The sequence below is a fragment of the Puma concolor genome, chromosome E3 (genome assembly GCF_028749965.1).
Source record: "Puma concolor isolate L17-30 chromosome E3, mPumCon1.1.hap2, whole genome shotgun sequence".
Classification (NCBI taxonomy): Eukaryota; Metazoa; Chordata; class Mammalia; order Carnivora; family Felidae; genus Puma; species Puma concolor.
This window is the reverse complement of record NC_141682.1, coordinates 21,036,550-21,061,558: the sequence shown is the minus strand read 5'-3', so window position 1 is coordinate 21,061,558 and position 25,009 is coordinate 21,036,550. Positions and strand designations below refer to the sequence as shown.

Here is a 25,009-nt window from a genome sequence, read left to right as displayed (position 1 = left end):
CTACTGCCTCCTTCTCCTGACCACCAGGCTACAAGAATACACAGGAGCACATTACAGCTACAGCACATCCTCCCACTTCCCTTGGCAAATATTCATTCATTCAACCAACAACATGGCTTAAGTGCCTCCTGTATGCCCGCTGTTGTGCCAAGGGCTGGGGACACAAAATTGAAGGAGTCTGCTTCCCAAGAATTGCTCAGGTTAGAGAGGAAAGTGGATATTTAGCAAACCATTGTGCACATGGCTGTTTCATTTCAACTGTGCCCAGTCTCAAGACAGAATGGTACGAGCTGCTAAAAGAACATACAGTTTGGTCTAAAAGATCTCCTTGAGGAAATTACAGTGAAGCTGGGACCATAAGATCAAGTAAGACTTAGCCAGGTGAGGAGAGGGAAGATGGGTGAGACAGAAGAAACAGCTCGTGCAAAGGTCCTGGGGCTGAAGGATGATGGAGAGTCAGCAGCCCCGTAAGCCAGGAGAAGAGGACCAGGCTGGGAGGTATACTTAAGGCAGTATCTTCCAGGGATGTAAAGTTTTAAAATTTCTACCTCTCATTTCATTAGAAATGGAAATCTCTGTAAAGCAGCCAAGACTCTTTTTTTTTTTCCCACCCTGTCTTCCTTGTTCTCATCCAATTCAGACTTCAAACAGCCATTCTCCACACTGCCTCAAGGCACCTAACCTGGAGCATCCCTGAAAGTCTGCCAATTATAGCCGTCCATGTATTAATTCCACCACCAACAGGGCTTCCCTAAGAAGCAGCCAGGTGCCTAAGGGGACTGAGAAGTTGCTCTGACAGCACACTCTCTCGGGCACTGCTGGTGCGTTGGGTCCACGGGTGTGATCTTGCTGCTCCCAAGCACTTAAAAATGCAATGTCTGAACGTCTTTCCCCTTAAGGGGGGGGAGGAAAAAAAGGTTCTGTCAAAGCACCACACACACACACACACACACACACACACACACACACACGCACACGCTGCCACTCAAACTCTCTCCAAACATGCTGTCACAGAGGCTCTGTCCCTCTCTCCACTGATGCTATTTGAAGGCTGTCCCAGCACCAGCCACATCCCCCGCCCCGCTTGGCTGCCTCCACGACCTCCATTATTTATGACAGGGCGTGAAATTGATTGTGGAATCAAATGAACTCTTCAATTATTGCTGCACAAATAAATCTCTGTTTCCAGAGTTCCTCTGGGGAGCAGACATCTAACCCCAGGTTCAAGGTAATAGATATTTCTAGATGGCAAAGTACAGGTGACTCTATTGTAATGATTGTCAAGTTATAAGATTCCCAGGGTCAAGCGATTCTTTCTCTCCCTCTGGGCCCCCCTTCCCTTAGCAATTCCGAAGGAAGCACATTCCAATGGTCTTCCCGTTGTGCGCCTACATGGCCCTTTCCCCGGCTGCTGGGTGCATGACAGATATTTCCCTGCTGCGGGCTCTGGTCATTTCCAACCCTTTTCACAGGAAATATGCAGTGAGTGTTAATGGGGTTATGGAAAGATTAATGGAGCTTTCAGGGTGTTCGGGCTTGGCTGGTATTTCTTCCACAGAAAGCCATCAGCTCAGGAAAATTTAATGATGAGACTTAGCCCATTAAGACAACAAAAAGACAACCTCCACCCATCTTGGGTTTAATCTTACTTTCCTTCCTGATAACACAGAGCCTTCCTGGATACGGCAGAGAAACACAGACCCCAAAGGTGCTGAAGACTTATTGTGACATGCCAAACGTGGGCTGGGTACATTCACAAGCGTCAGGTCTCAAAAGCCGGTGAGCACGGGCCGCATTTGGCCCATAGAGGCGTTCTGATTGGTACACCCAGTGTTCTTGGAAAATAAGGGTTGGTAAATTTCACATACAGAATCTGGCTTTCCTTGAAATTAACAGATCTGTCCAGACCATGCCTGCATCTCTGCCTGGCCCCGATGGGCAGGAACTGAGGTATATTGCCCCTCTTTAGATGGCAAAGGGCCCTGCGTGGCTCCAGTTCATTAATTCACCTGCCTGGACTCTGTAAACGTTTGAACAGGCAGTCCCTGTTAGTTCCCACCTCACCGCCTTCTCACCACTACCAATATCTCCCCTTAACAGCTGGGACCACATGCTGTTCCAGCACAGAGAAGACAGAGGCGAACTTGTGTTGGAGTGCATAGACCTCATGACAGCTTCTGGCTTCATGGACCAGGAAAGAGAACTCAAGCCAAGCTAAAAAAATAAATAAAAATAAAATAGGCTTTCTGACTTGGGTTGAATGACACTGCTGGCTTTCCTGGGTCTCCAGCTTGCAGATGGCAGGTCATGGGACATCTCAGCCTCCATAAACACATGATCCAATTCCTCATTAAATCTCTCTCCCCTTCTCCTCCTCTAGATAGATGATGAATGGATGGATGGAAGGATGGATGGATGGATGGATGGATGGATGGATGGATGGATGGAAGGATGGATGAATGGATGGATGGATGGATGGATGGATGGGTGGATGGATGGATGGATGGGTGGATGGATGGATGGATGGATGGATGGATGGATGGATAGGTGGATGGATGGATGGATGGATGGATGGATGGATGGATGGATGGATAGGTGGATGGATGGAAGGATGGATGGATGGATGGATGGATGGATGGGTGGATGGGTGGATGGATGGATGGATGGATGGATGGATGGGTGGATGGAAGGATGGATGGATGGATGGATGGATGGATGGATGGATGGTTGGATGGATGGATGGATGGATGGATGGATGGATGGATGAATGGATGGATGGATGGATGGATAGGTGGATGGATGGTTGGATGGATGGTTGGATGGATGGATGGATGGATGGATGGATAGGTGGATGGATGGTTGGATGGATGGATAGGTAGGTAGATAGGTGGATGGATGGATTGGTAGGTGGATGGATGGATGGATGGATGGATGGATGGATGGATGGGTAGGTAGATAGGTGGATGGATGGATTGGTAGGTGGATGGATGGATGGATGGATGGATGGATGGATGGATAGGTGGATGGATGGATGGATGGATGGATGGATGGACGGATGGATGGATGGATAGGTAGGTAGATAGGTGGATGGATGGATGGATGGATGGATGGATGGATGGATGGATGGATGTTGGGTGGAGGGAGGGAGGAGGGGATGGATAGATAGATAGATAGATAGATAGATAGATATAAAAACCCCATTGGTCTGACTAATGCAGAGACCTGAAAGTGGACTTCAACCATCTCTATTTTGACCTCAAACTTTCTAATTGATTAAGTTCTTTCCAGCTCCTCTCTTAACTCAGGCAAAAGGTCAGTGTGGAAAGCATCCTGAGATGAGAACCGAAGGAATGAGGATTGCCCTGAGCCAGCAGGACCCCACCTGTGATTGACCCTAAGACAACGATTTGACCTTCCCTGCCCACCTCCACATACCCACCTTTATGCCACGTTTTCCTTATATAAACCTGGAAGGACTTTCAGGACTCTGGAGACAGTCTCTGAGATGTTAGTGCATTCTCTTCCCCGTGTGGGTCTTTCTTATTCGCCACCCCTGGGCTCTCTCTGCCTTTGGATGTTGTCAGCGGCGAGGGGCAGAACCTGAGCCCCAGAACCAGAACCCGGAGCCAGGTGCTCCTGCACTCCAGCTACAGCCCAACTAGAATTACGCAGTGCAGCCTGGGCCCTGTGACACAGCTTGGCTCTTCTCCTGAGGACAAGAGGAGCTTTTGGAGGGGTTTGGAGGGGTCTGAGCTGCTCTGTGACCTGGTCAGTACACATCCTAGAAAGATCACTCTGCCTGTAGTGTGGAGAGGCTGGAAGGAGGCACACTGGAGGCAGGAAGGCCAGGCGTCAAGCTGGATTGGCTCCCAGGTGGAGGTGAGACAGGCCGAGTAACGCAGAGGTGGAGCCACCGACTTGCTTTCAGGCCCTAGCAGTATTTCTACGCTTCTGAAAGCTTCGAATCTTGAGAAAACATTCCCTTGCAAATTCCTCTGTTGTGGTCAGAAACGCTGGGGAAGGGACTGAGGCAGGCTGAAAAGCAGAGGTTCAGAATCCCCGCCTGTGACTATACACATATTGATGCCTGCTCTGCAAATGGGGAAACTGAGGCACGGACCAATGAAGTGACTTGCGGGACCGCACACAGTTGTTGAGTTGAGGGACTCAGAGAAGAGAAGCCTGGCTATCAGTTACTGATCAAGAGATAGCACTGGATGGGGGCATGGTACTGTCTTTAAGCCTCAGTTAGGTCTTACAACCATCCCACAGGGTCTGAACAGTACTTCTCTATCACAGATGGAAAACCCAACGCAACCAAGCACTGGGAATCTTGGCGTAGCGAAACAAGTAATAATACTCTAATATTCAGGGTCACAGCCGGTATCCATCATCCAGCGTTCAGCGCGTGTCAGGCAGAACGCCACAGGCTTTATACGCGTGAACTCACCGAATCCTCCCCCAAACTCTCGGGAAAGGAAACCAAGGACAAAAAGGAAAGTCACTAATCTACACGGCAAGTGTGCAAGGGGAGACGTGACCCCCGGCCATTGGACCCTGGACCCCCTACTCCTCGTGGCTCTGCTGGTTGGACTTTCACACGGTGGGGGAAGCAGGTGGGCCATGAGAGCCGATCCACTGTCCTGCTCAGGTTTTCCAGCTGTGCGCACTTGGGACATGGTTACCAGCTTCACGGGTGCGTATCTGGGCAACTGGCCCCAAGTGGTTGGCTTGGGGTACTAGGCGGTGCCCTGGAAGAACATTCGGAGTTCAAATCGGGGAGTTGGAGATGCTTATAGACATCTAACTTACAAACAAAGGCAAAAGTTCATGTGTCCTGTTCCTCAAATGTGGAAGCTTCCAGCCATACAATGATGGGATTTGCACTGGACCCCCAGGCCCGTGCACCCTCCTTATTCTCCTCATTCTGTATTAGCTCTGGATTCGTGACAAGCCCATTTCATTCATTTGCCTACATGACTCCAAGCCCCAGTTAGTTTGTCACAGTGGTGTGGTGGTTATTCATGCTGTTAACCAATATTTCTGGTTTTCTCCTTCAAAGGACTGAGTATACCGAGCTTCCCCAGCTCCCCCGACTTCAATGGGGCCATGTGATTTGTCCAACAAACCGTGAACAGAAGTGACTCTCGACTTCTGGGCGGAAGGGTTTAAGATCCAGGGTGAAGTCGCCACATTTCCTTCCCCCTTCCCTCGTGGCCGTAAGCCGCATCTTAAGGGTCCACGCTGGCCTGGGACCACGGCACGGCAGCCCCACCTTCTCCTGAAGGACACAGGGGGTGTGAGGAGAGGAATCCGAGTGGCCCTGCCCTCAGGGTAATCACAGTCCAGTGGATGGGAAAATCAGGACACAAAGCGCAGTAACTCCGGTCTGACTTCAGAGGATCTATCTCAATTATTTCACATTTCTACACCAAAGGGCAGGCTCACCCACGTGGCACAGAGGGCCGTGGGGAGCTAGCCGGAGGCGACATGGAGATGGGAGCACGTTCTCGGACCAGAAGACCGGGTTCTCCTCCACACGCGGTTTCCCGAAAGGCCCGTTGTGAGGATGTGGGGCCCATCTGGAAAATTCATTATTCTCCAGCCGAGTGATATGGCCCTATTTATCCTGGAGTCAAGAATCGGCCTGTGGGCAGCTGTGTAAACTCCAAGGGAAATGGGATATCGATTTGCAATCTCGTAGGTCCACACACGCGCGCGCGCACACGACCTCCTTCAAAGCAGGGGCTTCTAACTACTTTGTCACCAACACCTTCTTATTCTTTTATTCTGTTTCTCCTCTGGAGCCATGTCTGGAAAGGCATTTCCTCCAAAACACCCGGTAAACAGGAAGTAATATGGCCCCTTCCTTCCACCTAGGTAACATCCCCTTTTCTTGAATGTCAGTCCCAGATTTTGAACCCGACATCCTCATCCACTGGGTGATTCACAAACTTTAGATGCTTTAGGAGCACTCCTGGGTCCCAACCCCCAGAGATCCTGACTGGTTACGCCTCAGCTGGTGCCTGGGGATCTGCATTTCAGCAAAACCACGCAGGTCACTGTGGTGCTGGTAGTCAGGGCGTCAGACGGAAGAAGGGCTGGTTTTAATGCTGCTTCTGAAAGGCACTGCATGTTCCCGACTCCAGGGACTGCCAGTGGCCTGAACGTGCGCCAGATCTCCTCAGCCCATTGGCAAGACGATGCCAGATCCCCATCAACTCTCTGTAGTGCCACCAGGTAGGTTGCCAAGTGGTCTTGCTGTCTTTAGCTCCCCCTCCTCCGTCCATCTCCCTACTGCGTCTGCACATCCAACATGGCACCCCAGCTGCCAAGCCTCCGTGAGCACCCTGTTCCCTACCGCGAGCCTCTACCGACCACTTCTTTTTCTTTAACATTTTTTCTTATTTTGGGGGGAGCGCAAGTTGGGGAGGGGCGCAGAGAAGCGGACAGAGGATCCATCCGAAGCAGGCTTTGCACTGACAGTCTGACGGCGGTGAGCCCAATGTGGGGTTCGAAGTCACAAACCATGAGACCATGACCTGAGCCGAAGTCGGACACCTAACTGACTGAGCCGCCCAGGCGCCCCTCTGTTGAGCACTTCTGCTGGGTGGGCGTACTGCTGGGTGCACTTGACATCTGATGTCCTGTCTAGTCCCCACAAATCCCTATGACATCTCGTTTCCACTCGGAGGAGAGGGAAACTGAGAAGCAGGTAACTTGAATAACAGACCTTCCCTTGACATTTACAGGGCCCCAGGCAAGAGGAAGCCTTGAGCCCAAAACCCACACCCCTTCTCTCTCTACCCTGGCTGCATCCCATACGTCAAGGGGCCTCCATCATGCACGTGTGTGAATACTCCAGCTTGCACATCATCTGTATCACCCCAGAACCACGGCACCTTGGGCTCTGCCCAGCAGTGGGAATGTGCACACCAGAAGCATGGTGCATCCTCGGGGTGGGGGTGGGGGTGGCCTTGGCAAAGAGGTTCATGCAGGCTCTCCGGGTAGGTTAGGGGAGGCTTGCATGGGCATCTCAGGTGGCATGGTCTAGAATAAGGGAGCCTGGGCTCTGGGCAGGCATGTCCCCTGGACCCCACTGACTCCTCACCCCATGCAGCCAGAGGAGAGCCACAGCGGACCCTCTGCCGTCCTCTCTGCCAGGTCCAACGGCACCGCTGTGAAGGCGTCACAATGGTAGGGTGACAATGGATGGGAGTCCCGCCTGACTCCAAGGCCCATGACCTCAATTAACACTCCACCCTCTTCCTCCCTCCGAGTTCAGACTCTCAGCATGGGCTGTGCAATCTGGTCCTGGCTGCCTGGACCCTCCCTCCTTCACCGGCAGAATCTCCTCTGTTTCAGACCCAAGCTACGATTTGCCAGTTCTGAGGCAGGCCTCACTCTCTCATCCCCCTCTGCCTCTGTGAGCTCTAGTGCTTACGTTTGAAACATCCTTCTTTTTGTTTGTCACCCGGACAACTTCTATTTACTTAGAGCTCAGATCAAATGTCCTCTACAAAGCCTTCTCCAGCTCCTCCCCAGCCACCCCAGGCAGGACTTTAGCCCGTCTCTTATGGCCGCCGCAAACAACGCACATTACACTCTTGATGAGCCTGATGATCCCCTCTGTAACCAGAGAAGCCGACAAGGGTTCTGGAGCATTCAGTGCCGAGTAAATTGTTTTTTACAAGAATCATGCTAAATCTGGTGCCAAATTACTCTTCGCTGTTTCCAAAACCCGAATATTTTTCAAGAGATAAAAACCTATCTTGCATGGAAAACTCAAAGTGTGTATATCCTAAGTAGAAAAAGATATTCATCATTAGCAAAAAAAAAAAAAGAAAAAAAGGATAAAGCACATTTATTTGACATGAGAAAATATTGAATGAAAACAGCATATTACAGATCAAAAGAGAGTGTTCACGCTTAAAATCGTACACCTAAAATATACATTAAATACAGGCGTATTCATAGAAAAATGCATAACATTATAAAATATTAAATGCCATTCCCCATCAACATGAGGGTCAGGAGATTCATCAATGTGTTGCTTTAATGAATTGTTAGAATGTTTTATACGAGGGACACCTGGGTGGCTCAGTCGGTCGGACATCGGACTCTCGATCTCAGCTCAGGTCTTAATCTCAGGGTTGTGAGTTCAAGCCCCGCATTGCATGAAACCTACTTCAAAAAAACTAAAGTTTTATATCAAAAATATTTATTTTATGCTTTAAAAATAAACACATGTTTTTTAAAAGAAAGTGGCAGAGAGGTGGAAACCTTCTGGTTGGGCCAGAAGGTATGGGTGCCTCCCTGGGGCAGTGCTTTGAAAATGGTGCTTCTCATCTGTATGCAGCAGCCCCGTTCACCAACAGATAAAAAGAATAAAGAAAAGGCAGTATCTTTATACAAGGGAGTATTATTTGGCCATAAAAAAAAAAAATGAAACCTTTCCATTTGCCACACCATGGATGGACCTTGAGGGCATTATGCTAAGTGGAATAAGTCAGGCAGAGAAAAACAAATACTGTAGGGTCTCAATTATAGGTAGAATCTCGAAAGAAAGAAAGAAAGAAAGAAAGAAAGAAAGAAAGAAAGAAAGAAAGAAAGAAAGAAAGAAAGAAAGGAAGGAAGGAAGGAAGGAAGGAAGGAAGGAAGGAAGGAAGGAAGAAAGAAAGAGAGAGAAAGAAAGAAAGAAAGAAAGAAAGAAAGAAAGAAAGAAAGAAAGAAAGAAAGAAAGAAAGAAAAAAGCTCATAGTCGCAGAGAACAAACAGATTGATGGATGGATGGTTGCCAGAGGCAGGGGGTGAGCAAAATGAGTGATGGGGGTCAAAAGGTACCAACTTTCAGTTATAAAATAAATAAGTCCTGGGATGTAATGTACAGCACAGTGATTCCTGTTAATCTACTGGATTGCATGTTTGAAAGTTGCTAAGAGGGGCGCCTGGGGGGCTCAGTCGGTTGAGCGTCCGACTTCGGCTCAGGTCATGATCTCACGGTCCGTGGGTTCGAGCCCCGCGTCGGGCTCTGTGCTGACAGCTCAGAGCCTGGAGCCTGTTTCCAATCCTGTGTCTCCCTCTCTCTCTGCCCCTCCCCCAAGTCTCACTTTGTCTCACTCTGTCTCTCAAAAATAAATAAATATTAAAAAAAAATGAAAGTTGCTAAGAGAGTAGATCTTAAAAGTTCTCATCACGAGAAAAAAAATTCTGGGGGCGCCTCGGTGACTCAGTCGGCTGAGCGTCCAATGATTACAGCTCAGGTCATGATCCCAGGGTTGTGAGATCGAGCCCTGTGCCAGGATCCTCTCTCTTTCTTTCCCTCTGCCCCTCTCCCCTGCTCTTTCTCTCTAAAATTAAAAAAAAAAAAAATCTGTGACTATGTGTTAATTAGATTTTTTGTGGTGACTACTTTGCGATGTACACAAATATCAAACCATTACGTGGGGCACCCGAAATCCACATAATGGGTGTCGGCTTGATCTCAATAAAAAACCACAGAAGCTCTCTCGTCATTGTCGTTTTATTCTCCAGCTGCAATCTCACCAACGTAGAATGAGCCCGTGCGTTCTCTATTTCTCCAAAGGCAAGTGAGAATCATAGTTACATTCTTAGGAGCACAATGACATCATCATCATTGCCTGATACGGACTTGGTGCTCCATAGAAAAAAATCTTAAATCCTCTTACGCACAAATCATCCTTTCTCCAACCCTCTCACGTCCACCAGGCGAGTCAGGAATGTTTTGAACCTAACTGTTTGCCTTACTTTCAAACTTGTCGGATCTCACCTTGACAGGTTTACTGCTGCATTCCATTTTGAAACCCAGGCTGACCCACCAGGCAGCAGAAGCACTCGGTGTACCCTTTGGGGATTACGCTAGGGAACCCGGACCCTCTCCTCGCCCAGAAAAGCTAACAGATAATTTCCTTCTTTCAGCAGCAATTTGCAGTTGATCAAGCCCTTACCCGTAGCCACGTCTTGGAAAGCTGGTAAGTATTGAGTGACTTACAAACAGCTGGGAAGCTCTGACTATATTCCAAAGCCAGAGTAAATGAGTAAATGCCACCTAGCTGCCTTCGTTGGTCGGTCACCTTTCTCTGCCTTCCCAAGGGCCCAGCTATTATCCCCTCACCCACCGTCACCACAAACAGCTGGTTCCTGGCCCTCCAGGTGACACTGCTTAAAGAAACCCACATTTGAGGGCGCCTGGGGGCTCAGTCGGTTGGGCATCCGACTTCAGCTCAGGTCATGATCTCACAGTCTGTGAGTTCGAGCTCCACGTCGGGCTCTGTGCTGAGGGCTCAGAGCCTGGAGGCTGCTTCAGATTCTGTCTGTCTCTCTCTCTCTCTCTGTTCCTCCTCCACTCATGCTCTGTCTCTCAAAAATGAATAAACGTTCAAAAAAAAAAAAAAAAAAAAAAAAAGAAACCCACATTTGACTCCCGAAGAAGAGAAAAGAAGGAAACAAATATTTAAGGTTCAAAATATCTGACATTGACCCTATGGAAAGGTGTTAGACCATAACTGTTAGGAGCATGAGCTTTGAGCAAATGTTGGATTTGACGCCTGGTTCTTGTACCTGTCCAGCTACGTGACCCTTGGCTGCCTATTAACCTCTCTGAGCCTTCACGTCCACGTCTGCAGACAAGAAATCGTAATTCCCTGTCAGCGTGTTGTTGAGAAGTTCCGAGGTTGTTGATAATGTAAAATATGTCAGATACTTGTCTTAGGCTGAATTCCCCAGAAGTAGAGCCTGAGATGCGGACAGCTGTCCAGAGAAGGGGAGAGAGGGAAGGGCAGAATAGAACGAGGGTGGAAAGAAAAGCAAGCTCATGGTCTCAACCCAAGACTGCCTCTGGGCTGATCCCACAGGGAGCTCTGGAGCAAAACATGAGCCACAGAGCTCATCCCAGATTGAGGAAGGAGGGCCAGCCTGGGTCAGTCAGTCAGTGGCTGCTCAAGGAGCAGGTGAGATGCTCTGATTTAGCCAGATGAGGTGGCTTCTGTTTGGCCAGGCGAAGTTTCTCCCATTCATCCAGGTGGAGTTTCTCCCATTCATCCAGGTGGAATTTCTCCCATTCATCCAGGTGAAGATTCTCCCACTCAGCCAGGTAGAGTGGCTCCCATTCAGCCAAGGGGGCAGCTGTGAGCTGTTAGCAGCCGGCACCCGCAGCAGCTGGAAGGGGGTTGTACGGTGAAAGGTTCTTGGCAAGGCACCAACACCATCCGCTACAACACAGAGCCTGGAAAATGCAAGTGTTCATCTGATGGTAGTTCCCATTATTACTTTAAATTGTCCTCACAATTTCAGGCTGAGCCAGTTTCACATCCTGTAGCAAAAAACCATTACACATCCTAGGCGTCTGTTTTTGGCCCCGAGACCCGAAGCAGCCACGACCCGGTCCGCGGTGATACCGTAATGACAGGAAGGAATTTTCCCTCCTCTGATGTGGAAACCAAATGCCCTGAATTGCCCAACATCAGAAACCTCAGAAAACCCTAACACGGATGTTTTGACACATACAGTTCAGGCTTCAGACAACTGCTTCCCAGTGGAAATACTAACCGTGTACAGAAGAAGGGAAGGTTTAGGAAGTCAAAATGACAGGACAGATCAATTTGAGAAGCTGAACGTGTAAAGCTTGGTATGCAGGGCAATTATGGCAAAATGACAGCTTCTCAAAGCAAATTTTCTTTGGCCCTTCCGGGGCTGCAGGAAACTGAGGTCTTTTCCAAGACTCGTGAGGAAAATAGCCTTGTGTCGTCTGCACCCATGACACCTGGGGCCCAGACTTCGGCAGAGCAAACAGCTGCCAGCACAGGGCTTAGCTGTGGGCCAGCAAGAAGGGGGCACGTGAGTTCTCTGCCCTCCTCTGTCTCGTGTCCATGCGTCTAGACCACCTATGCGCTGATGATCCCCACGCATAAGCCCTGGTTAGGACCCTCCCATGAATTCCAACCTCAAGTAGCCGAGAGTCTACTTAATGTCTCCATTTGGCCGTCCAACAGGCGCCTCAAAACCAACACGCCCGAGTGGACCTCCTGACGTCCTCCCAAACTCCCCCAATTCAACTCAATTTTCTCAACCGCTCAGGTCCACACAGCATCACCACCTCTTCTCATTCTCTTGCGTAGCACATACCTAACGGGTCAGCAGATTCTGCTCGCTGGACCTTCAAAATACGCCCAGAGTCCAACCACATCTTGTCGTCCACCCAAGCTGGCATCTTCTGTCACTGGGATTCGGCAACAGCCCCACCAACTCGGGTCTCCCCGTAACTGTCCCTGCTCCCTTGAGTCTGTTCCCAACACGATGACCACAGGGACGCTGTTAACTCTGTCGGATCAAGCGACTCCCCTGCTGGAAGTCCTTCGATGGCTCCCCATCTCACTCAGAGTAAAAGCTGAATCCCCAACAGTGTCCCCCGGGACCCTGCATGCACCCGCCCCCTCAATGCCTCTCTGATCGTTTGTTCTCTACCCTTCGCCTTGCGCTCTCCACTCCACAAATACACTGGACTCCGTGCTCCTCTTTGGCCAGGCCAGCCGTGCCACGGCCTCAGAGCTCTGTCCTTGCTGTCCCCTCTGCTGGGGGTGCTCTTTCTCAGACGCTGGTGTGACTGGCCCTCTTGGGCCTTTCTGCAAAGGCCACCTTCTCCATGAGGCTTTCCCCGCCCACCCTATTTAAAGTGCACCCTCACCCCTGCCCCACTTCCAATCTGCCTTCTCTGCTTTATTTACTCTGTAGGACTCGTCACCACCCCAAATATTTCCTACTTTACCTATTTACTTTGTCTGTTTTCTGCCTTCCCGACTAGACTGCCGGCTCCGTGAAGGTCTGTACCTGGCTCTGTTTTAATTCACTGCTGTATCCTCAGCACCCAAAACAGTGTCCAGTAAATAGTCAACACTAGATAAATATTTCTCAAATAAATGGAGGAATAAACTCACCTAAACATTTCTTGTAAATTGATTCCCTTTTTATCATGCATGAATTCATTTTTAAAGGAAATGTATACCTAGACTGTAGATGAACCCGCACCATGAGCTGTAGAGAGAAGTTATCCAGAAAAAGAAATTCAGTGCAAAGACAATGCTGTTATTAAATCTAGCTAGATATTATAAATGGCCCAAGTCTCTAAGCCTGCGGCATAATCTCTCTTTTCTAAAAAGGGAGATCAGCAAGTGCTTAAAGATGTGCTAGCACCAAACTCCGACTGTTTTTTAACTAATCAAAAGAGTCAATAAAGAACTGAAAGATAAATAGCTTTCTAACTCTTTGATTCACCGTTAACTGGCGTTGGGTCTGTGTATCATCTCCTCTGCCACCCATAAATACTGAGCATCCCACACTTCTGGAAGCAATGAAATAGATATTAATGACCTTCAATTTTCTCAACATCCATCCCTCCCACAATTTCCCCCATCCTTATATAGGACAACTCAATTTTCTCAATTGCTCGGGTCAAAGACAACATCATCGTCTCCCATATTCTCTTATATGATGCACATCCAATCTATCAGCAAATCTCATTTGCCCTACCTTCCAAGTATTCCCGGACTCTGACCACATATTATCGTGTGCCATATCCTTTTCTACATTGATTGGTGGGGAGGTTCTGAGGGTGGTTACATATGGATTGTGCCCCGAAGACACTCACAGTGTGGTTGAGATAGAGCATGTGTGCAACCGATGTGCATGGAGAGTAGAAAGTCGTGGACTCCGCAAGGAAGGCTAGATCGTGTGCATTGCAGACCTGTGGCCCGTTAGGTTAATGTTCAGCAAATATGTGTTTACCCACATGCATGCACACTCCTCATGAGAAGAATGTGCTTCCTCACACTCTGACAGCAGGGGCTTGGCGTGTGCCCTGCTTTGTCCAATAAGGTATGAGTGGAAGCAACACTTTGTGAATTCAGAGTCAGGGCCTTCAGAAACACTGCACATTTCTGCTCACCCTCTGGGAGTAGCCAGCCCTTTCCCAGGAAGAACAGGTCTCAGTTAGCCATTGCCATCACGGCCTGAAATGCGTGGAAAAGAGCTGCCCCCACGAACCTGCAGATACAGGGGCAAGAGACAAATGCTGGTTTTTATACGTTGCCAAGTTTCAGGGACGTTTGTTACGCAGCACTGTTGTGGTGAGAACTGATTAAGATAGAAACTGACAGGAAGGAGAGGTCACTTGGACTGGACATCAGTCAGGGACACTCACTGGTCGGGGTGGCCTTGCAGGTGGGTTTCACACCACACATACTGTGCTCACTACAGTCTCAATGAGCTGCAAACCAATAGGGTCTGAGAAGAAAATACCCCAGAGGAGACTGTGCCAGGGATGTGAAAACTGCTATGACCTCACAGCCCATAGAGGATAAGGGGCCAGAAAGAAGGAAGAAGAGAAGGCTGATGAGGGTTTTCTCCTAAGGAGTTGGCCATTGGTGTTTGCCTTTAAGTGACTTGTTCCTTTGTGTGTTTTCAAGGAAACCCCCTCTTCTCCCTCTGCCTGCCCTTCAAGCGTTAGGGTGTTGTTCTCTGTCCTCGTGCTTCCCATTCTTCCTGGGAAATCTGCTGCTGCCCTGATCAGAGCCAGTGACGTGATGTGTCCCCTTTGGAGCCTGTAGGTCATCCTTCCTGATCTGGGTCCCCCCAAAGGACTCACACGCAAGATGTTGGGAGGTATATTTGAGAAAGCAGGAGTGGAGGCGTGGAGGGTGAGGAGGACCGCTGAGTGAAGTGTCTGCTCAGAGCAGGTGACTGCCATGGGCAGCTGGTGCTCAGTCTCCCTGGGGACGCTCTGAGGTCCCTGTAGAACACGCCTGGGAACCGTCCCACCGGAGAATAGGAATGGGGAGGCCGAACCATTGGCCCTCTGCCTCTTGTCTTCCTTTGGTTGAGGGTCTCCCCAGCGATGTCAACTGCCTTCCACCTGGTCGCAGCTGCCCTGAGCTGAGGCAGCAAAGCAAAGAGACACAGTGGCACAAGCTTAACCGAGGACCCTGGATGTGGGTATGGAATGTGCCAATCTCTGTGTGCAGAAATCAGACGTGTTGAGGGGATGTGCCTCAGTGCCTTCCACGTGTCTGCTACAACTGTTGGGGCTGGCCGGGGCGGGGGGGGGGGGTGCTTTTCTCCTGAGTGACACACACACACACACACACACACACACCTCGGATTCAACAGGTTCCAAGCTCTGCCCTTGTCCCCTTCCCCCACTCCTACTCTTTTCCCGCAAGTTCCCAAACTCAGGGAACGAATGGCCCGCCATCACCATCTACTCCATTTGGGACCTCAATAAATATCCTCAGGGTAATTAGCGGGCGTTTATTTAACATTCAGCTGTGTTTTCCCGCACACCCAGAAGGGTGTCATGGTGACAGCCAGGACCCTCCTGTGTACAGAGAGGGACCCGGTCCGCAGCTGACACCAGCCTGGACAGAAGACACGGCCCGGCCCTCGGGAACCAGCCCTCCTGTGGACACGTCTGCTTTTGGCCACAGCACTGCTGAGTAGGGTTAGAGGATTACCCACTGCCGACACGAAAAAAAATGAGTACGTATAAAAGTTTTGACTTGCTGCCTCTCTGACATTCCTGAAAATCTGGATTCACCAAGCCTTGCCCCAGAGCCACTCTCAGCGGGACCTGCATGGACAATCCTATCCAGTCTGACATGCATTCAAAGGTATTCTCTCTCTCTCTCTCTCTCTCTCTCCCTCACCTAACAGATAAAAATAAGGATACGAGTCAAAGCTCCATGATGCCAGTCACTGTCCCCCAACACCCTGCTCTGTTTTCTCATAGCGTGATCTCTCTGAAATACGCTTGCTTATGACATGTTAGCTGTCTGTGGTCCACCACCAGAATGTAGAACCTTCTCTTTCTGGTTCACACCTGCACCTCCAGTGCCTAGAATGATACCTGGTACACAGCTGGTGCTCAATAAGTGTCTGTTAAATGCACAGGTGGTTCGGAGAGAGGCTCCCACAAGGCTCACCAGGTGGTCACCAAAGCAAACCTTAGGCAGAACCCTCCCCGATCAGCATCACTGGGTCTGTCCCTTTCTGGCTGGCCCCACATAAGATAAGGCACGTGTGAGGCATGAGGTCTGAACCAACCCCCTGCAGAGAAGGGAGGCAAACAATTCTGTGCAGAACATCCAAGTTTGAAAAATGCCTGTTGTGACCACTGAGGTTCAGTACATTAGTTGGGTTTTTGTTTTCTCTTCTCAGCTATACAATTTCACATTCCAGTGAACGGCAGGGTGGTGGCCCAGCAGTCAGCAACAGCGACTCCTAGCCTTGCCCTGTCTCCCACTCACTCCTTCTCTGCTCCAGAGCTGTGGCCTCCCTGCCTCGCCCACCAGCTCCTCAAGGACACTCACCATCAATACTGGCCCCCGGGGAACATTTCTCTTGCTGGTGCAGCCGGGATTTCCTCCCTGAGTGGAGAACATAAAGATTAACTAGGTGAGGAAATTTTTCCCTGGGCTCCGAAGCTGGGGACATTTGTCTCATACAGCACATATTCTCCAAGAGACAAGCTAAATTAAAATACTAATGGACTGCTGTATTTAAAATATATTTACCAATGATTAACAGCTCGGTGGGTGATATATGTTTCAATAATTTCTTATTACAACATGGGAAAACCTCAATAAATATTCTCAGGGTAATTAGTGGGTGTTTATTTAACATTCAGCTGTGTTTTCCTGCACACCCAGAAGGGTGTCATGGTGACAGCCAGGACCCTCCTGTGTACAGAGAGGGACCCGGTCCGCAGCTGACACCAGCCTGGACAGAAGACACGGCCCGGCCCTCGGGAACCAGCCCTCCTGTGGACACGTCTGCTTTTGGCCACAGCACTGCTGAGTAGGGTTAGAGGATTACCCACTGCCGACACGAAAAAAAAAAGAGTACATATAAAAGTTTTGACTTGCTGCCTCTCTGACATTCCTGAAAATCTGGATTCACCAAGCCTTCCCCCAGAGCCACTCTCAGCGGGACCTGCGTGGACAATCCTCTCCAGTCTGACATCCACGTTGTTTACTTAAAGATCAGCCCAGGTCCTATAGACATTTAAGTCTGCAACTCTGACCATTCTCTGACCAGCGTTCCATTGGGCACCCCAAGGATGATGTCCCAAATGTGTCACATGGGCACATACATGCAGACACATATACATACACACACATATGCACACGTGTGTGTGCATACACACATGAGCACATAGTAACACACATGCACACCCATACATATGCATTTATACACACATACATATATGCATATGCACACACACACACATCATTAGCCCATATTTTGTTCAGGGCAGCAAAGCACTCAGCTAAAACATTAATCTCACTGCCTCCGTTGCACATAGGAGTGCCAGCCTGGCCCAATTCTGACCAGTGGGTTCGGATGTCAATCCCTTCCCCAGTAATCAGACCAAGTCTTCCCAGGAGGAAACCCTTTGCCGGAAGAATGTGGGAATGTGTTACTTCTCCGCCCGATCCAAACATTGCCATGCAATGCCCTCACTTTTTGTCCATCTAAGCTGAGAACCCAGAGGACTACAGAGCCATAAAGTGAAAGGGATGTGGGTTCCTGAAAACCGAATGGAGCAGAGTCCATAATGGCCTGCGATGTAAGAAACCTTTTGGCTGCATTAAAGCCGCTGACATTCGGAGACTTACCACAATCAGCCTATCCTGTCAAACATAGCCATCTGTCTCTTCGACCACAGTGAGGAGACTGAACAGTTTTCTGAAGACCTTCTCTTCCGCCCCTGCGCTGACCTCCACGGTACAGCCTCCCAGTGTCAGAAAGCTAACGTCTTCTGCCCCTTGAACAGGGGTCCACCCAGGCATCCACCAAAGAGGGAGATGTATGTGTATACATGCCTCACATTTGGGTTGCGACGACACAGAGGTGGTACAGAGATTGGACTTCCCCGGCTGGGCATTTCCCCAAGTTGGAAGCATTCTCCTTGGATCAGCCTTCACAGGGACACCTTCCTGGCTGACTTGGGTCAGGACCCAGGAGGGAAACGGAAACACTGACGCTGCTGCTCTTAGCCTCAAATTGCAAAGTCCTAAATCTCATTTCTAACCTGAAGTCTCCCCTCCTCCAGGGTGGGGGGGGGGGCCTAATCCTTGACCCCATTCCTCCTCCAACCAAGGAGGGATTGCCATTAAATTTCACCATCTGGGGTGGTCCCTGTGGTAACAGCTGGGTTTTCCCAACCTCTTCACTTCCAGGGAAATAAATATGCCCCAAGGCACTTTGCGTGAACATCAGTATTCACCCAAGGGTGAAAGTGTCTAACTTGGATGAGTAACTTCATCGCTCTTTATGGAAATCCCTTGGGATGGCAGGTGCCCCCCCCCCCACCTGGAGACTCACCCTGAGGGGCTCAGAACGGGGGACAAAGAGAAGGCTTCCAAAGACTGAAAATGCCCAGCCGGGGAAGTCCAATCTCTGTACCACCTGCACGTCATCCCAACCCAAATGTGACCACCTCCCCTCTTATACGCAGGTCAACCCTAAGGCGGGGGGGGGGGGGGGGCGAGCGGGGGAGGAGCTAGAAGAACTCTGGTTATTGATGGCCGCCCAGAGAGGAAATGAGACACTGAAAGATGTCCAGGCTGTCATTCCAAGAATGAGGGGAGTCTTGCCCAGGGAATGGTCCAGAACACAAGTGCCGTGGGTAGGAGGGAGCACCACACCCCCAGTCTGTCAGACTTGTCTTATGCCACAGAGCTCCCATCCGGAGCTGCTTGCCTCGGACCTCTTGACCTGTATACCACTCCCCACCTATCCTGGCTCTTGGGAAGTCACTCCACGATCATTTTTCTTGGTACCTACCCAGACTCCGTCTAGTTGTGGGATCATCTTATGCCCCAGACCTGACTTCTGGTCTTACTCCCCAGTGCTTCACCGTTCTCCTTACTTGCTTTCAGCCACTCTGGAAAATATCCCACCCAGCCGTCCCAGCCCTGAGACCTCACCGTATACCCCAGAATGGAGCCCAGGAGCCAGCAGAAACAAGGCCACCTCCATGACGGTGAAGAATTCACTAATTCACCCAGCCTGTCCCTGGGACCTCAGTTTCCAGTGTCCCTGACAAACCAGGCCTCAGGAGAAACAGACATGTCGTTTTTGGGGTATTTGCTTAAGAGGACTACAGAGATTTCTCAAGCGATCCTTGGTCAAAAAACACTCTTGTAGAGACCCTGCAATTGTAGGTAATACAAACAGCAAAACACCAAAGGGACGTCTGTGAGGGTGAAGAGACACCCCCAGGGGGGCGATGCTTTGTGCCATGGCCAAGCGCAGAGTGCTATCAAGCAAGAAGTTGGGAGACCCACGCAGAGAAGGCAGAACAGCAGCTGGTCCCGGCAGGCTAGTCCTATGAGAGAGGGCTCAGCTTTAGAAGTAGATCGGAGTCAGACCGTGGGGGGCTCTAACCTCCAGAATGAGGAGTTTGGATCTTTTTTCTGGGGGGTGCTCAGGAGTCTTTGAAGGCATCCTACCATTCTCTCCCCCTGATCAAGCAAAGATCCTTCCAGATCCTTCCCTCCCAGAGGAATGACCCCCAAGCCCTATGAGGACCACCCCCGGCACCTCCCATCTCCTCCAGCCCCAATTTGCAACTGCAGAATTCAGGAAGGGCCAGGAAGGGTCAGAAACCCACGGTTCCTGGGGCACATGGTCCGTCACTGGTTCCTGCCCTCTGTGTCTGGAAAGAGCAGGGGCTGTGGGGCCAGGCGCGGTCAGGGGAGCCCCAGCTCAGTGACGCAAGGGTCAAACAAAGAAGTCAAAAAATGTGATCAGCAAATACATATATATGCAAACCACTTGGACTCAGGAGGCTTTCAGTAAATAACTTCCCTCTCTGCCTGTCTGTAGCCATTCACCCCGCATCTCGCGTGGGGGCCTGCCTCTGCCCACTGTTTCCACGGCTGTGCTTCTCTGTGCCCTTCTCCGCCCGGGACTACAGGCCGCCGGTCTCTCTGGATCATTCTTTTTTTCCTTGTCATAGCCTTGTCTTCTCAGTTGGCCCATAGCTTCCTTTTTGTCTGCTTTTGTCTTGGCCCTAGAAAACGGCCTCTTTGTCTGTCTGTCTTCCTCTCTGTATCTCTGCATATAGCTGTCTGTCTGTCCATCTGTCTCTCTGTGTCACCATTCCCTCCGGCTGCCTCTCTATCTGTCACTGGCTTTCTCTCCGTCTCTCTCTTTATCTTTGTCTCTGTGTCTCCCTAGCTCTTAGCCCTCCCAAACCCCTCTCTGCCCTCCTCTCCGAGTGGCTCCCCACCAGTCCTGTCTCCGTGTCCCCATCTCCTTGAATACCGTTATTTCCCCGGATCCTTGCCCCACCCCCATCCATCCTCCACTCCTCCCTCATCACTCAAAATCCCATCTCTGGGGGAATGGCAGGGAGGAGCCCAGCAGGATGAGAAGCCTGAGCAGAAGGTAGTGTTTTATTTCTCTGCAGAAATAAAGGCCGTAAATCCCTCCTGCCGCTCCCTGCAGAAAGACACCTGCCTTGCTGGGTCTCAGTGGAGAGGGATGCACCACAAAGAGGGGCACGGACCTGGGCAGGCAGGGGCCCTACCCCTGGGCTAGGGCCGGAGGAGAGGGACCGAAGGCTAAGGGGCCTCTCTATGTCTGTTCACATCAAAACCACACATCTGTTCTGCTCAGCAACCTCCACTCAGCTCAGCCCAGCCACCCATAAACAGTGTCCAGGGAGCCTGTGGGGACACTGAGGCATATACTGATGAAATCCGGGACCCCAAAAGGACCCCAGCTGTGAAGTTCACTCCCAACCATTGTCAGGGTTTCCTTCCGGGTTTCATTTTGGGACTCATGAGGGACTCAAGCACTCATTAGCATGACTACTAAGAAACCCTCAGCCCTATTCCCCTGATGAATTTCCCTTCTAGGCCCCCTACTGGGTTCTTTATTTTGCCCTTTGCTCCTCCCCCACCAGAAAACAACTAGAAGCCCTTTCTCTTCCTGCCACCCCTGGTTTCTTTAGTCTGTTTCTCCTCTTCGAGGAAGGAGTTGTGCCTGGTGTGTTTGCCAGGACCAGCATCTGCCCAAGGCTCCTCCTGGCTCCCAGTTCCATCCAGGGCACAATGGTCCCCGGGGGAACAAGACCAACCCTCGGAGAGATGGAAACCCAAGACTCCCAGGCAGAGAGAGAGCTCACTGGTTGTCCACAAGTCAGATTTGGCCGACAGATGTGCTTTCGTCAGCCCGCATGGTGTTTTCAAACATTTTTAACTAACCGCCCAACTTTTTAAAAATTGGTAAGTTCCATATTAAAATTTACTTTTCTCGGGGCGCCTGGGTGGCTCAGTTGGTTAAGCGTCTGACTTCGGCTCAGGTCATGATCTCGCGGTCCATGAGTTAAGCTCCGCGTCGGGCTCCGTGCTGACAGCTCAGAGCCCGGAGCCTGTTTCGGATTCTGTGTCTCCCCCTCTCTCTGCCCCATCCCCACTCATGCTCTGTCTCTCTCTCTGTCTTAAAAATAAATGAAACATTAAAAAAAATTTTTTTTTTAAAAAGAACTGCCTCCACGTGCCTAATCCCTCTCAAAACCTGGCAGTCACAAAGCGCCTGTCCCTGTCCTTCAACATGCCCCCAACCGCGTTTCTCACACCTCCAACATTTCACTTTTTCTGTACTAACCAAAGGAGTGCTTACTAACTGCTGTTAACAACCCTAAAATATCAGAGGATTAACACAGCCAAATGTTTGTTTCTCCCACATATCACAGTCTGGCGCTGGTAAAGCAGTTTGTTCAAAGTCAACCAACCAGGAAGTGGCAGGCTGGACCGGCCCAAACAGCCTGGCCCAGAGCTCCTGCCCATAATCGCTGCATCAGTGTGAACCTCTCGTAAGGTTCAGTCGTGCCTGTTTGGTCTGGTTTGGACCACCAGCTCTACCAGCATGTGTGGCCACACACGAAGGGGATCCCAGTGGCCTCCCAATGGACGTGTGACAGAGGCCTGGGGCACTCTTTAGCCCAGGGCAAGGAGATGTCCCATTTGCCCGCAGGCTCTCCAGCCATGAAGCACGAGTGAAAGTTTTCAGAGGCTTCATATAACACGATTCGGACAAGCACTTGATCAGAGGGGTTTGCCAAGGACCACGTGCAAAAGTCTCAGCTTTGGGAATCTCCACGTTGTCTGTCTCAAACCCAGAGGCTGAGGTTCAGGTGGAACTGTCAGGAGATACGTCATATCTTGTACAGAGTTCCCGTCTCTGCTCTGGTCTCTCCTCGAGCAAATATTTATTAGTGGCTAAGTTAGTAGATATGTTAGCATATAGTAGGTGCTCAACAAATACTTATGAAAAAAATTTACTACTGGAAAAAGTGGTAAATGATTGAATAGAGGAATGAGTACTCAGCATGTGGAATCCATAATCTGCCTTTTCTCTTCTGTAAGCTTGCACTCGAACTGGGCTGAATGTGTCTCCAGCACCAGGAGAGAGCTGCTGTCCCCAAGAAACAGCTTCTACAGCATCTTTCCCCCCTTGGCACATCTAGATGGTCTCAGTTAGGGGTTCTAAATGAAAGTAATCTATCAAATTAGATATCCATGAGTGACATTTAGCCACCATCACAACCACAAGAGCAGACCATGTCAGGCAGAAGAGCATTTTGGGTGGGCTTGAGTGGGACCTCAAATTCAAGAACCAGATGCTTGAGTGTGAATTCTGAGAGCCAGATACACCCCTTTCTCCCATTTTTCTCATTTGTAAAGTGGGGGAATTACCATACCTGCCTCACGCAGTTGCCATAAATATTAGGTGAGTTAAAACCAACTGTGAGTTAAATGTTTCGAGCTGTACCTGGCACATAAAAAATTCTACAGATGTGTTTCTGACTATCTAAGACCTGACTTCAGAAAACCTACCTAAGAACGGCCTTTTTTTTTTTCTTTTTAGAAATGAAACACACGCATTCATCCAGGGCCACAAAATGCTGCAGCTCCTGCCACAAACCTACTTTGGGAAGCCAAGGATATAGCCATCAGAGAGCACAGGATAAAACATTGAGACCTCAGCTCCAAAACATCAACTTCTGGGCCGTCTAGACAAATGTCTTAGTCTTACTAATCCCCAGGAATCTTCTTTCCTGTCTTCATCCTAACGGGCACGAAGGTCCAGTAGTGATCCCTTCTGCTGCCGCTATGCTCGTGAGTCTTCCAGGACCTTGGAGAGCAGCCCTATATCTAGAAGCTGCTGAGATCAAGGCCTTTTAGGAGTCCCTGGGGAGAGTATTCTGGAGCCCCCAGGGGGTCAGTGCCCCTTTCCCATCCACCATGGCTTTCCTCTTCCCCACCCCTACCTCCTCCATGAACCCAGAGCCCTGATTGGTTAAACAGCCGAGGCTCCCGTGAGGCCCAGCGGTGCAGAGGCCATTTGTCCGGCTGCATGGGGCTGAGAATCTGAGAGGCGCGAATGTCAGGCAAGATCAATAAAGCTCTGAATGGATTGAAGAAATGAGGTTTGAGCCTTAGCGCACATGCTTAACCAAAGCCCTGGAGACCACGATGGATAACAGGTGATGAATGCAACAGTCAGCAAATGTGGCGGCCCCAGGCTAGAGGGCAGGGAAGCCCAGCCAAGACGGGGATCTGGAGGGATGTATAGAACCACAGGCTGGGAACAATGAGGCCTGCGTTCCAGTGTGAGGTCGCCACTAATTCACCATCTCTGGACAGCATGAAGAGTTCAGGCTCTGCAACCAAACTCCAGGTTCAAATCCTGGCTCAAGCTCTTACCAGCAGCATGACATTGGGAAAATCACTTCACCTCTCGGATTTGCATTTGCTTAATCCGAAAGGTGGGGTTAATAATAGTACTCAGGTCATGGGACTGGTGTAAGGATTAGATAAATCAATAGGTGGGAGGCATTTGGAAGAGCGTTGGGTGCACTCTACTTATGCAACTACTCCACTTATGATTCAAGGGACACATCACACCATGGCTCCTAGTCACAGGTGACTTCCTTCATCCAGGATTCAACAAAGCAGTAGTCATCTGTACCAAAACTGGGTGAGCATCTGGCTCTGGTGTGCTCACAGAGGAAAGGCACAATGTCCACAAAATAACAGGCATTTGTAGTTCATGAGCGATTCAATACACTTTTCCAAAATGTGGGCTCTCCATTATTTTCTCCTCACATGCTGGCTGGGGGGGGATCTGATCTCCACACGGAAAGCAGGTGTCCAGGTTCCACACCCCTACAAAATCTGGAATGTCAGCTACCTGGAATGTTAGGTGGAAGACGATCTTAAGACTGGGTGAGGAGGAGTTCTGAGATCGACTGGCCATGTCTGCCGTGGGCAGTGGTGGAACAGGGGCCATGCTATGTCATCCCGGGTCGAGTTAACCTCCAAAGGGCTTCCACTTCTGAAAATGTAGCTCAGAAACTCATCAGTGAGATGAAGTGTAGAGAGGCAGAAGCAGAGAAACGGCAAACTAGAGGCCAGTTTTTAGTGACAAGTTCCACCCGATAGAGCCAACTCTGCACCCAGGACCTGGTGCCTTCTCCCGTAGCCAAAGAGACCTATGAAATCATCTAAGCACACAGAAATGGGATGAGCGTTCTGCCACCAACATGCTCTGTGGTTTTGAGCAATCCCCTTCCTCCCCGAGCCTCAGTTTCCCCATCTGTAAAATGAAGTGGATAGACCTTAAAACTTAAGAAAGGATCAGATACTTATACTATTAGGTATGCTTGACCTTGCCTCTGATGACACAGGAGAATGGGTCACACTAGGGTAACACCACCCTGAAGTGGGAGCCAAGTGTCCACAGGGGGACAGGAGAACAGGGGACATCACCAGGAGCCCTGTGGCTGCAGTCAGCATATCCAATGGCCGGTTTGAATTTCTTGGATTTCTCAGAGGCATCTACAATCCAATACATCCAAAATGAAGTTCACATTCACCGTCTCTGCCAAAATTACACCTACCGCATACAAGCAAAGGCAACC

The 25,009-nt window shown here is 50.0% G+C and overlaps 1 long non-coding RNA gene across 1 annotated transcript; it reads left to right on the top strand.

Moving 5' to 3' along the window:
* The first annotated feature begins 7,202 nt into the window (after nucleotides 1–7,202).
* LOC147573043 (uncharacterized) lies at nucleotides 7,203–12,963 on the top strand. The gene is made up of 3 exons (XR_015245615.1): nucleotides 7,203–7,675; nucleotides 9,940–9,992; nucleotides 11,066–12,963. It is a non-coding gene; the product is annotated as an uncharacterized LOC147573043 (long non-coding RNA).
* Nucleotides 12,964–25,009: the final 12,046 nt, after the last annotated feature.